The sequence below is a fragment of the Geotrypetes seraphini genome, chromosome 4, assembly GCF_902459505.1.
Source record: "Geotrypetes seraphini chromosome 4, aGeoSer1.1, whole genome shotgun sequence".
Taxonomy (NCBI): domain Eukaryota; kingdom Metazoa; phylum Chordata; class Amphibia; order Gymnophiona; family Dermophiidae; genus Geotrypetes; species Geotrypetes seraphini.
The window spans coordinates 258,812,605-258,825,882 of NC_047087.1; positions in this window are offsets into that span (position 1 = coordinate 258,812,605).

The window sequence follows — 13,278 nt, forward strand, 5'->3', positions numbered from 1 at the left end:
TACTATCCAACTCAGAGCATTCCTTCCACAACAACGTCTGGAAGCTCTTCTTCAACTCTGTCATACAGTGTCTTCCCGCTCTTCCATCTCAGCGAGACACATGATGGTACTTCTGGGTCACATGGCCTCCACAGTACACGTGACTCCTTTTGCCAGACTTCACCTCAGAATTCCTCAGTGGACCCTGGCATCTCAATGGTCGCAGGTTTGCAACCCACTTTCTCGACACATAACAGTCACTCCTTCATTGAAGCAGTCTCTCCGTTGGTGGATGCTCTCTTCCAATCTCTCCAGAAGCATGCTTTTTCAAACGCCCCCCTCCCATCAGAAGGTCCTCACTACAGAATCTTCAACCTACGCTTGGGACACTCACCTCGATGGTTTCCATACACAAGGCCACTGGATCAGTACAGATCGTCAGTGTCATATCAATCTGTTGGAACTCAGAGCAATCCTCAAGGCTCTCAATGCTTTTCAACATCTTCTTCACAACCAGGTAGTCCTCATTCGGAAGGACAACCAAGTCACCATGTAATATGTCAACAAACAGGGAGGGACGGGATCTGTCTCCCTTTGTCAAGAAGCTCTGAATGTTTGGGACTGGGCAATCCGCCACAACACCTTCCTCAAAGCTGTCTACATCCATGGGGCAAAGAATTGCTTGGCGGACAACTTGAGTCGTCTTCTGCAACCTCATGAATGGACACTCCATTCCTCGCCTCATCACATTTTTTCACAGTGGGGAACACCTCAGATAGACCTCTTTGAAGCTCCCCACAACTACAAACTGCCTCAGTTCTGCTCCAGGATATAATCTCCTCATCACCTCGAGGCAGATGCTTTTCTCCTGGAATAGACGAATCTTATCCTCTATGTATTCCCTCCATTCCCTCTCATTCTCAAGCCTCTTGTCAAGTTAAAGAATGATCATGCCACCATGATTCTGATTGCTCCTCGGTGGCCTAGACAACCTTGGTACTCCCTTCTACTTCAACTCAGCAGCAGGGAGCCATACCTTCTACCAGTTTTTCCATCTCTGCTTACACAGAGTCAGGGATCTCTGCTTCATTCCAACCTGCAGTCTCTACATCAGACAGCTTGGTACCTCTCAACATGACTCCTCTGCAGTTTTCTCAACCTGTCAGAGACATTTTAGAGGCTTCTAAGAAACCTACCACTAGACAATGCTATCACCAAAAGTGGACTAGATTTTCTAGGTGGTGTTTTTCTCATGATAAGAAGCCCCAACATTCCTCCTTATCTTCTGTTTTGGATTATCTTTTGCACTTATCGACTTCTGGCATCAAGTCTACATCGATCCGAGTCCATCTCAGTGCAATTGCAGCTTTCCATCAGCCTATCGAAGGGAAACCCCTCTCTGCTCATCCGGTAGTTTCCAGATTCATGAAAGGACTTTTCAATGTCAAACCTCCTCACAAACCTCCTCCTGTGGTTTGGGACCTCAATGTTGTCCTTGATCAACTGATGAAGCCTCCATTTGAACCAATTGACAAGGCTCATCTGAAGTATCTCACTTGGAAAGTGGTATTTCTCATTGCCCTCACATATGCTCGACGAATCAGTGAGCTGCAAGCTTTAGTTGCTGATCCACCTTTCACGGTGTTTCATCATGACAAGGTGGTCCTCCGTACTCATCCAAAATTCCTTCCTAAAGTGGTATCGGAATTTCATCTCAATCGATCTATTGTTCTTCCAGTGTTCTTTCCGAAGTCTCATTCTCATCCTGGAGAAGTAGCTCTTCATACTCTGGACTGTAAATGTGCTTTGGCCTTCTATTTGGAACGCACCAAACCACACAGAACTGCTCCTCAACTTTTTGTCTCCTTTGATCCAAACAAGTTGGGACATCCTATCTCTAAGCGTACATCTCCAACTGGATGGCTGCTTGTATCTCATTCTGCTATACCCAGGCTGGATTGCCCCTCCACAGTAGAGTCACAGCCCATAAAGTCAGAGCAATGGCAGCTTCCATAGCTTTCCTCAGATCTACTCCCATTGAGGAAATTTGCAAAGCAGCTACTTGGTCCTCGGTTCATACTTTCACGTCTCACTATTGTCTGGATACTTTCTCCAGACAGGATGGACAGTTTGGCCAAACAGTATTACAAAATTTATTCTCCTAAATTGCCAACGCTCCCACCATCCTTCTGGTTAGCTTGGAGTTCACCCATATGTGAGAATAGGTTGCCTGCTTGTCCTGGGATAAAGCACAGTTACTTACCGTAACAGTTGTTATCCAGGGACAGCAGGCAGCTATTCTCACAACCCACCCACCTCCCCTGGTTGGCTTCTCTGCTAGCTATCTGAACTGAGATGCACCCTATGCTGGGCGGGAAGGCACTCACGCATGCGCGGTGCGGTCAACTCGAAACTTCTAGTTTCTACAAGCAAGTCTGCTTGCGAGGCTTCCGCATCCGGGCTCTGTTGATGACATCACCCATATGTGAGAATAGCTGCCTGCTGTCCCTGGATAACACCTGTTACAGTAAGTAACTGTGCTTTTTCTACTTACACCTCATAATTCTTTTAACCCCTGGTTACAATGATGACTAACTTCCTTTTCTATGAAACCGCGCTAGCGTCTTTTAGCACAGAGAGCCGCATTGAATGGCCTGCGCTGCTCCCGACACTCATTGAGTTCCTATGAGTGTCGGGAGCAGCGCGGGCCATTCAGCGTGGCTCTCTGTGCTAAAAACCACTAGCGCAGTTTCGTAGAAGAGGGGGTACATAAGTATGTAACATTTCTCATTGAAATTCAAAGCGGTTACTGAGAAAAACAGCAAAAAAAAAACAAACACCTCTAGGGGGTTACTTTTTTTTCTTCTTCTTCTTTGTCTCACCCTGTATATGAAAGACTGGGTTTACAGAAAGAAAGTCATTCTAAAATTGCCCTCCAAGTCGAAATCAAACAACAAAATATACAAGAGTTGCTTTCGGACTGTAAACTATGAGTGTTGGGAGCAGCGCGGGCCATTCAGCGTGGCTCTCTGTGCTAAAAACCACTAGCGCAGTTTCGTAGAAGAGGGGGTACATAAGTATGTAACATTTCTCATTGAAATTCAAAGCGGTTACTGAGAAAAACAGCAAAAAAAAAAAAAAAAAAACTCATCTAGGGGGTTACTTTTTTTTCTTCTTCTTCTTTGTCTTCTATGAAAGACTGGGTTTACAGAAAGAAAGTCATTCTAAAATTGCCCTCCAAGTCGAAATCAAACAACAAAATATACAAGAGTTGCTTTCGGACTGTAAACTATGCACAAGTTCCCCACTCTTTCTTTTGGAATTCCGTTTGAACCTTGGATTTGACCCTAAAAATCAAGACTTGTTTTTTTTTTCCAGTGAATAAAATTACAGTATTTTGTATATAAAGCAACCAATTCAACCAAATTCTTTTTTACCACTTAAGGGTGAATAGCAGAATGAACAAACAGCATCAGTTATCAAGGCAGTTATTTTAGCACATAGAAGGAAGAACTGAACATGTCTAATATAGAAATGATAAATAGTAGAAACCTCTTAGATGTTCCATTACTGCCTCTACTTTGTCTAAAGACATACCAATAAATGTGTATTAATTCAAAAAGATGTGCCTTTTATTCACCTCTAGCAGCTGTCCGATGTGTTTAAATTTACTGCTGCTCAAGACTGCCATAAGTTGAGACTGCAATATTGCTAGGCATTTGGAGAATCCTTTTGAGAGCAGTAAAACCTTTTACACAGTTGTCAAAAAATGGAAAAGCTTACTGAAATAAATCCTTTTGTACCCTTATTATATAATACTACATAAAAAAGTAACAAACCCTATCCATGAAAATGCTGCTTTTAAAGAGTCATCGAGCCGTGTTAAGGCACTAACCTGGGATATTCGCTCCTTAATGCATGTGAGAGGGCTCTCTAACGCTAGTTTCAGTGTCCGGATACAGAGTTAGATTACCTCACGGCACATAATACTGAGATGTAAAACATATAACGTAGCTTGCAGTGAACACCAGGTACACACTAGAAGGTGTGTTATAGCTGGAAAAATACTCCAGAAAAAAACACCCATGAGGTGACATCCAGCTACTTTGTAAAGAAGTCCTTATATAAAAACATGACCTCTACTAATAGTACAGTGTTCCCCTGTGAATTCGCGGTTTGCGAATTGCGGACTCGCTCATTTGCGGTTCGCAAATCACGGGCTCGCTCATTCGCAGTTTTCTCCAACCGCCTCTTCCTGTAGTAAAGTTGGGCTACACCACTCAGGAGCTGCGTGTCAAAGCAGTTCCTGATTGGTATAGCCTGACTTTACTAGAGGAAGAGGCGGTTAGAGCAGACCGTGAGAGATCTTCTTCACCCGCCGGCGCTCCAGCTGTCCTCTTCTGCCTCTCTAGCTGCCCTCTCCTGCTTCCCCTTCCTTTTAACATTTTCAAAATTCACGGGGGTTCCTGAAATGGAACCCCCACGATTTTCAGGGGAGTACTGTATTGCATGACTACTACTAGGGGTCTCCAGTGCCATTTTAGATCCTGGTATTAGCAAAAGAAGGAGCTAGTGGCTTGGTAAAGGGGGGGAGGAGCGAGGGAGGCGGTCTGCCCTGGGTGCCATCTTTCTGAGGTGCGGTACTCTGCTCCTCTCTGTGCCATGCGTGCACTCCCCCTTTTTTTTTTTACTTCCCCAGTGTGAGGTTGCTGCCCATGTCAGCATCGGCGCCCTCTCTGATGTCACTTCTGTGACTCGCACCTAGGAAGTGACGTCAAAGGGTGAACTGACACCGACATAGGCATGGTGCTTGTGCCAGAGAAGTTAAAAAGGTACAGAGAAAGGGAAGGGAGGGGTGAGTGAGCGGAAGCAGGGAAGGGGAGGGGCACCACCCCCCAGGCACCTCTCACCCTTACTACACCACTAGAAGGAGCAACTGGGGAGCACTTCTGCCCATTCTCCACTACACACCAAAAATTTGTTACGTAAGGCTTGGGTTGGGACTTAAGGAGGGTCAGGGTCAGAGCATAGCAGGGGATATTGATTCTGGGGGCTTCCAATGAGAGGGGGACACTTGACTTGGGGTAGGGCACTTGACTTGGAGTGGGAATCCGAATGGGAATTCAGGATTGGTGACATACTGGTGGGCACCCTTATTTGAGGAAGCCTTAAAAGGGGATTTGTGCTTAGAGAGGGCTGGGTTCACCTCACGGGTGCTATGTCAGCTCTTTTAAGAAAGTGGCCCGGGAGCATTGGACTGTGGCATAACATTGCTAGTGAGGTTTCTAACAATCAGTCTTATGCATATACAAAAGAATCAGGAACCTCCAGTACTAAGGTATCACAGTGAATCAAGGTTCACTAAAAGCCCAATTTTTAGTCCATGTTAATAACTTGCCCCCTCACTCAGGGCCTGTATTGGAGGGGGGAGGAGGGCAAACAAAGCTAGAAAGAACTCTGCTAGAAAGATCCAAGGAAGTGTAAGGCCAGCCCAAGGGTCCCTAAGCAAACCTTCAGTTGTGTGCCCTCCTCCTCAAGGTCACCTCAAGTCCTTTCCTCATCATGTCAACATCACCCATTCCCTATCTCTACCCATTTCCAGCCTCTCCCTTCCTTCCCCCTCTCCCAGGGTTTTTAGCATCTCCCCCCTCCCTTCCCAAGTTCCCTAAAATGTCTATGCACTTCAAAAAGATTTTTGGATAAAACCTTGTCTTATCAAGCTGGTGTCTGGAGTACAACCACAAGTGATTTGCTTTTGAACACAAATTCCTATCAAACATTTAGAAAATCCTTGAAGACTTACCTATTTGATAAATTTGTTCAATGAATTTTTGGTTATGTATTGAATATGTCTATGTATGTATTGCACTGTGTCTACTGAAACACTGGTGCCACCCTAGGCTGATACCTAGTCTGGAAGGTTAAGTAAGTTGCCCAAAGATACAAGGAGCTGCAGTGGGAATCAAACCCAGGTCCCCTGGTTGTTAGAGCCCTGCACTAACCATTAAGAAAGTTCTAAGACATGAAGCCCTCTCAGTGAAGAGTAACCATTGGTAATTACTGTTAAGAAGTTTAAATGTAATTCACATTTTTGCTGAATGCATTGCAAGAATTCAGACCAGAAAGAATAGCCCTTAAAGTGTTTCTAATAGCACATGTAGTTGCTTTATTATTACTCAGTTCCAAAAGCAGAAATAAAAAATTTGAGCTTTTTTTTTCTTGCATTGGACCAAAGATCTTCAGAAATACTATATTCTATTTTTGCCCCTTCTAAATCATCTCAACACAAAGATCTGTTGATAGGGTTGTTTTGAAATAGCAAGTGTACCAATTAACTTTGCTCTCTTCACAGAAAGTCCTTTCAGCACTCTCTTGATAAATACATTCCCCTTTTAGGAAGATGCTATTTCTATGGCAACAGATGTAACATTTACTGTTATTCATATACAGAGTGAAACCAAGTTACTTACAGTAAATCACATAACCAGTATGTTTGTACCAGTCCCCCTTTCTCCTTTTCTTCCCTAGTTTCTCTTTCAGAGATCTACAATTTCAGTGATTCAAGATAACTAATTCAGAAAACTGGAACTACTACTAGTACTGAGCAGTGTATATTCAAGTTTTACTTGGGTTCTCAAATAGTTACTTCTTATCTAAAATTCCGTCTATGGAGATATAGATAAGTCACGTGGAGGAGCATAATTAAAAGATATGTCTAATTCTGATTCGGATGTATGACGCTAGACGCTCAAAGGGCTCCTTTTACTAAGCTGCGAGTGTTTTTAGCGCACGCAGAATTTTATCACGCACTAAACCCGCGCTAAGTGGCTAGAACTAACGCCAGCTCAATGCTGGCATTAGGGTCTAGCACACGCTAAAACTGCTATCGCAGCTTAGTAAAAGGAGCCCAAAGTCAGCAGGGGGGAAAAAGTCCATTTTCAAAAAAATGCGTTTAGTATTTATATGTGAGGGGATCCTGAAAATCCGACTGGATTGTGGCCCTTGAGGAGGGACTTTGACACCCCTGCCATAGCCCCAATGGACGCCATTTTGAATAGAACTGGAAGCACAAAGAAGAAGAATAAACATTTTCACATTGGCAGTTTGGAAACACATCAGCTTTCAAAGCTATTTGGAACAATACGTAGGGAAGGATGGCTGGAAATGTTCTTAGGTAGATGAACAGTTTGAAAGGCAAGCTTCAAATAATCCCCATTTCGGTGTCATCTCACGACTTACTTTCCGTTGAAGTAATGGATTCACTTTTATTCTGTAATGTTTAAAAATTCATGAAGAAAAACAGTTACTCAGATGCACAAAGAACTGAACACGTCTTATTAATCCAGACTGGGATGCTCGTGACTCAGTAGTTAAAATACACAAATATGTTATACATGTACATAAGTGGAAAAAAGTTGTAATTAGAAAAAAATAATTCCATCAATTTCTGAACACAGCAGATTATGTTCGAAGAGATCTGCAATCATCTTCCTCTAATGCAGGCATCGTGCAGACTACTAGAGCATATTTTATTTATTTATTCAAATTTTCTATACCGTTCTCCCAGGAGAGCTCATTACATTAGTTTATTCAGGTACTCAAGCATTTTTCAACATACCTACAGCATAAGAGAAGTGGTTTTGTGCTATGATCCATGCACATGATATCACCTCCTTAATTCATCTTCATTTTTAATAACTGACCTTGTGATTCTGATTTGGTTGCATGCGTCTCGTGCATCTGGTGAATTGCCTAAAACAAGAATCTGGACATGCACTTGTAGAAACCAGTTTCTTTATTTTCTTTTAACAGACAACAGCACAGTTCTGAGATATCAGGGCTACTTCACACATGTACAGCACCTGTTACCTGGATAAGTGCCACTGACTTGGGCCAGTTACTCATTTTCAGTGGCAGGAGCTAGATAATGCTGCTGCAAATCACTGGCAAGATCCCAGAGTAAAACACATTTTATGCTGCTTATCCTAGGAATAAGTAATGGATTTCCCCAAATCCATCTTAATAATGGCTTATGGCCTTTTTCTTTTAGGAAGTTATTTAAACCTTTTTTTAAACCCTGTTAAGCTAAGTGTTTAATTACATGTTTTGTGAAGAAATATTTTTTCTGGTTTGTTTTGAATCTACTATTTAGTAGCTTCATTGCATGCTATCTAGTCCTAGTATTTTTGGAAAGAGTAAACAAGCAATTCGCATCTACCCATTCCACTCCACTCAGTATTTTATAGACCTCTATCATATCTCCCCTGAGCCATCTCTTCTCCAAGCCACTTTAGCCTTTCCACACAGAGAAGTCATCCCATCACTTTTATCATTTTCATCTCCCTTTTCAGTACCTTTTCTAATTTCATTATAACTTTTTTCAGATGTTGTGACCAGAATTGCACAGGATATTCGAGGTGAGGCCGCCCATGGAGCAATAAAAAGGCATTGAATTGAAAAAGTGTTATTTGGCATACAACCTGGCTTTGCTCCTGAATTTATTGCTGTCTCATATTTATTTTCAAAACGCATCAAAATAACCAGTATTAAACCCCCTACAATCTTTTGTGACATGTGATAGCAAATTAAATGGAGCAAAATGAAATGAACAGGTAAAATAGCTGAAGAGAGTTAGCATAACAGTTCTCCATTGGAGCTGAAAGGGCGTCTAGCAAGCAACATTTAATTATCTGAAAGCTAGGCTCAGCAGTAACTCCAAAAATGGCAAATCTCAATCCAATAAAAGCTTTGACACCAAGAGTGTTATTTAAGGCTTTGCTAATAAGCACACACAGCTCATAAACTGGCAGGTTTACCAGCAAGGTACAGAAATGTAAAATTTTAAATTCCACAGAAAACATGTTTAAAATGAACTTTCTCTACTCCTTGACCATGCTGGCCTTATGTGTCTTATGTGCCATGACCTTTCACACTTTCCTTGGCAATTGTTCTTTTCATGCCTATCCAGTCTCTCCATTCTTTTTTTTTTTTTTTTAATTTATTTATATTCTGTATATCCTACAAATTATTCAGGTACTCAAGCATTTTTCCCTAACTGTCCCGGAAGGCTCCAACTCTATCTAATGTACCTGGGGCAATGGGGATTAAGTGACTTGCCCAGGGTCACAAGGAGCAGTGCAGGATTTGAACCCACAACCTCAGGGTGCCGAGGCTGTAGCTTCAACCACTGCACCATACACATGCCAGTTGGTTCATTTTAGGACAAATATTCTTTGAAACTAAAGTTTACTTGGTTTACATCTGGTAGGGTGTATGCAGAGCCACAGAATGGCTCTGAGAAATCCAGGTTCAGAGTGTTGATCGCCTGATCTAGGTTGGTCCTCTGAGATTCAGAAGGAATGCTGGTTTGCCAGGAAGGTGATCCAGGTATTTGGAAGGCTTGAAGACAAACTCTCAAATATTCAAAGCTAGTTAACTAGCCAGAAACTGCTGCTGAGCATTTAAATAGCACTGAACCAGCTATCTGCAAATATTCGGGAAGGGGGACAAGTTACAAACAATGTAACAGGAGTGATAAAATGCAAGTGTTGAACTGAAGGAAAATCACTCCGTAGACCTATTCAAAGTATTATATGGATGATATAACAGAGTTCACAGGCTTGCTCAGAATCATGGAGGGGAAAACTGGGGCGAACCCCAGAGGAAAAACCACCTCACAGCCCAATCATCGCATGGACAAGTAAACCAGAGGTTATATCAATTCATATATGTTTTACGTTGTGAAAAAAAACTACTGTTTACTATAGCTTATAGTCAAAGAACTTAGCTAAGTTTGCTTAAGTTCTTTGACTATAAGCTATAGTAAACCGTAGTTTTTTTTCACAACGTAAAACATATATAAATTGATATAACCTCTGGTTTACTTGTCCTTGCGATGATTGGGCTGTGAGGTGGTTTTTCCTCTGGGGTTCGCCCCAGTTTTCCCCTCCATGATTCTGAGCAAGCCTGTGAACTCTGTTATATCATCCATATAATACTTTGAATAGGTCTACGGAGTGATTTTCCTTCAGTTCAACATCTGCAAATATTCAGCATGAGATAACTGGTTATCTCCACTGAATATTCACAACAGCTAAAAGTTAACCAGCTATATTGCACAATAACTGGCAATATTCAGCACTGACTAGTTAAATTTAGCGGGCAAATCAGACTGTCTAAATAGCAGTCCCATTGTATCTTTGCCCATTATAACTTAACTGGTCAATGCTAAATATTGACTTAACCGGTTAAGTTATAGCCAATCAAAAAACCCTGGATATTCACCAGAAATAGGATGCCATGGATTCAGTTAAGGGGAACGGTTAATTGCTGGCTAGGTCGGCGGGCAGTGGGGGGATGGGGTCATGGATTGAAGGCTATATCAAAAAAGTGGGCTTTCAGTCTGCTTTTAAACAAGGGAAGAGGCGTGGCGGACAAACTCAGGCAATTTATTCCAAGCTAGATGAAAAGAATTAAGTCTGGAATTGGCAGTGGAGGAGGGTACAGCTAACAGCAGCTTATCTGAGGAACGGAGTTCTCTGGCAGGTGTCTAAAGAGAAAGAAGAGAGGAGAGAGATTGAGGGGCAGCAGAATGAACACACTTGTAGGTCAGCAATAAGAGCTTGAAGAGTCTGCGAAGGCAGATAGGGAGCCAGTGAAGTGATTTAAGGAGAGGGGTGATATGAGTGTAGCGAGGTTGGTAGAAGATGAGTCGTGCAGCAGAGTTTTGCACAGATTGCAGGAGGGAGAGAAAAAATACGCAGCTTTGACTGGCATTGTGCACATTTTCCTAAACTACTATTGATTTTCTGTCAGTTTGCCTGTTTTGTACTTCAGTATCCTCTTGTCTTATTCAGTTCCCCCCTCCCCCATGTGTCCAAAGTCCTTAAAATCCAGTGAGTTTGTGATCAAAGTCCACAAGTCATATTTAACTTTCTAATTTTTCTCTCTTAAATATGTGAAAGTTCTTTTGAGCTTCACATATGGGCAATTAAATTCTGCCTTGTCAGCTACCACTAATTTACCGTTAACTAACAAATGGAGACAGTTTTCCTAATGGACTTTAAAATATCAATAGTTTTCCTTCAGTACTGCAAATAGACTGGGGGGGGGGGGGGGTCAATGTTTTTGTCCGAAAGTGGGCATATTTTTGCAGAACTTGGCTTTAGATTTTGTTTCTCCTGTACGGGATATAATTTCAGTTTGTTGCAGCTAGAAAAGAATTGTCACAAAGAGAGACTGTTGTACGATGTAGTGCTTTTAAGCCTACGTCATAGCAGGAGTGCAATTAAGGCCTGATGTGAGGGGGTGAACAGTCCTTTAAAAAATGCTAAATGATAACAACAGGGCATATGCAGTGCCAAGGCTGCTGAAACAGCTTCATTGGTTACCAGTCAAATATTGGATTGCGTACAAACTTCTTGTGCTGATCTTTAAAGTAATACATTATGAGATATCTTGGTATTTGACTCAGGTATTAAGAGTGTATCAACCATGTAAACCTTTAAGGTTGGAGGGGACATTAACATTTGGTTAGTGATGGGCTTGTCAGTGTTCGCTATGCAAAAATGAGAGCCTCAATAATCTCTGTGGCGGGAGTGCTCTTATGGAATAATTTGACTGGACCACCTAGATTGCTTTCTGATATTCAGAAATTTAAGAGCGGGTTGAAGACAACCTTATTTATAGAGGCTTTTTCTTGAACATTCTTTTGTTTTTATGAATTTGATTTTCAAGAGCTTTTAGATGAATGTAAGTTATTTATCAACCCCCCCCCCCCACACACACACACCTTTTACAAAAGTGTAGCGTAATTTTTAGCACCGGCCTTGGCGGTAACAGCTCTGATGCTCAAAGAATTCCTTTGAGCGTAGGAGTTGTTATTGCCGTGGCTGGTGCTAAAAATTGCACTACACTTTTGTATGGGGGGTGTTATGTATTATGTGAACCGCTTAGGCTTAAGTGGGGTATACTGTACATTTTTAAATAAATAAAATTTCTAGCCATGGTCATATTGATTATATTTTACCTCTACTTTCTTTTATGTAAATCAAATTAAAATATTTGGCTCATTTTTTTTCAAGGTGATTCATTTAACTTGTACACATTGGTCATTATTGATCTTATTAATTAAACATTAAAATTTTTGAAGTACTTCACAATGGGGTCCTTTTATTAAGGTGTGCTAACTGATTTAGCTATCGCTAAATGCTAAGATTCCCATAGGAATATAATGGATGTCTTAGCATTTAGCGCGCACTACATTTAGGGTCGAAAATGGAATGCTCTCTCCCCCTACCAATCTGGGTTTTGAAAATTCCATAACATGTAAACGGTCCTAGCAGACATTATCAATGACTGCTGGAGCATACTAGACAAAGGAAACAATGGCCTGCTGGTCCTTCTGGACCTCAGTACCGCCTTTGATACCATCGATCACACTGCCTCCTCGCCAGACTATCAGATATTGGAATCAATGATCAAGCGCTCCAGTAGTTCTCATCATTCCTGAGCAATAGGACCCAAAGCATTCTACTATTCTATCACAACCTAAACCAATAAAATGTGGCGTGCCGCAGGGAGCCCTCCTGTCTCCTCTGCTTTTCAACCTCTATATCAGACCGGTGAAAGAAACTGCCTTAAAATACCAAATAAAGATCCACTCATTTGCTTGAATATCCAAACTGCAAGACTGCCTCTCGGAAATAAAAAAAACTGGATGACCTGAAACAAGGTGCAATGAAATGCGGCGAAATGATCACCTTGACAGCCAAAGACAAAGTACTAAGTCCGCCACGCTATGTCTCGCCATACCTTGTTTTGTCATATTATATTTTTACCATGCTTTGTAAACTTTGGTTTGCCATCCTTGTCAGATAACATTTGCCATGCTATCTTTTACCATTAAATGTGGCACAGTGGTTAGAACTGCGGGTTGTACATTCCAACCCACACTGCTCCCTGTGACCCTGGGCGGGTTGCCCGATAGATTGTGAGTCCACCGCGACAGATAGGGAAAAATGCTTGAGTACCTGAATAAATTCATGTAAACCGTTCTGAGCTCTACTGGGAGACGGAATAGAAAATTGAATATATAAATAAATAAGCAGCACAATGTAACAAATGTGCATGCTTTTCTTTTTCAGCTTGGCTCATTCATTTCCTGATTGATGCCATTATATCAACTAATTTAGATAGGATTGTCCTTGAAATCAGATCCTTCTGCTCATCATGGCCACCCTGGAATTTGTCCTTTTTGTTCATTATTTATCCATAACAGCTCCTGGGACTATTGTTTAA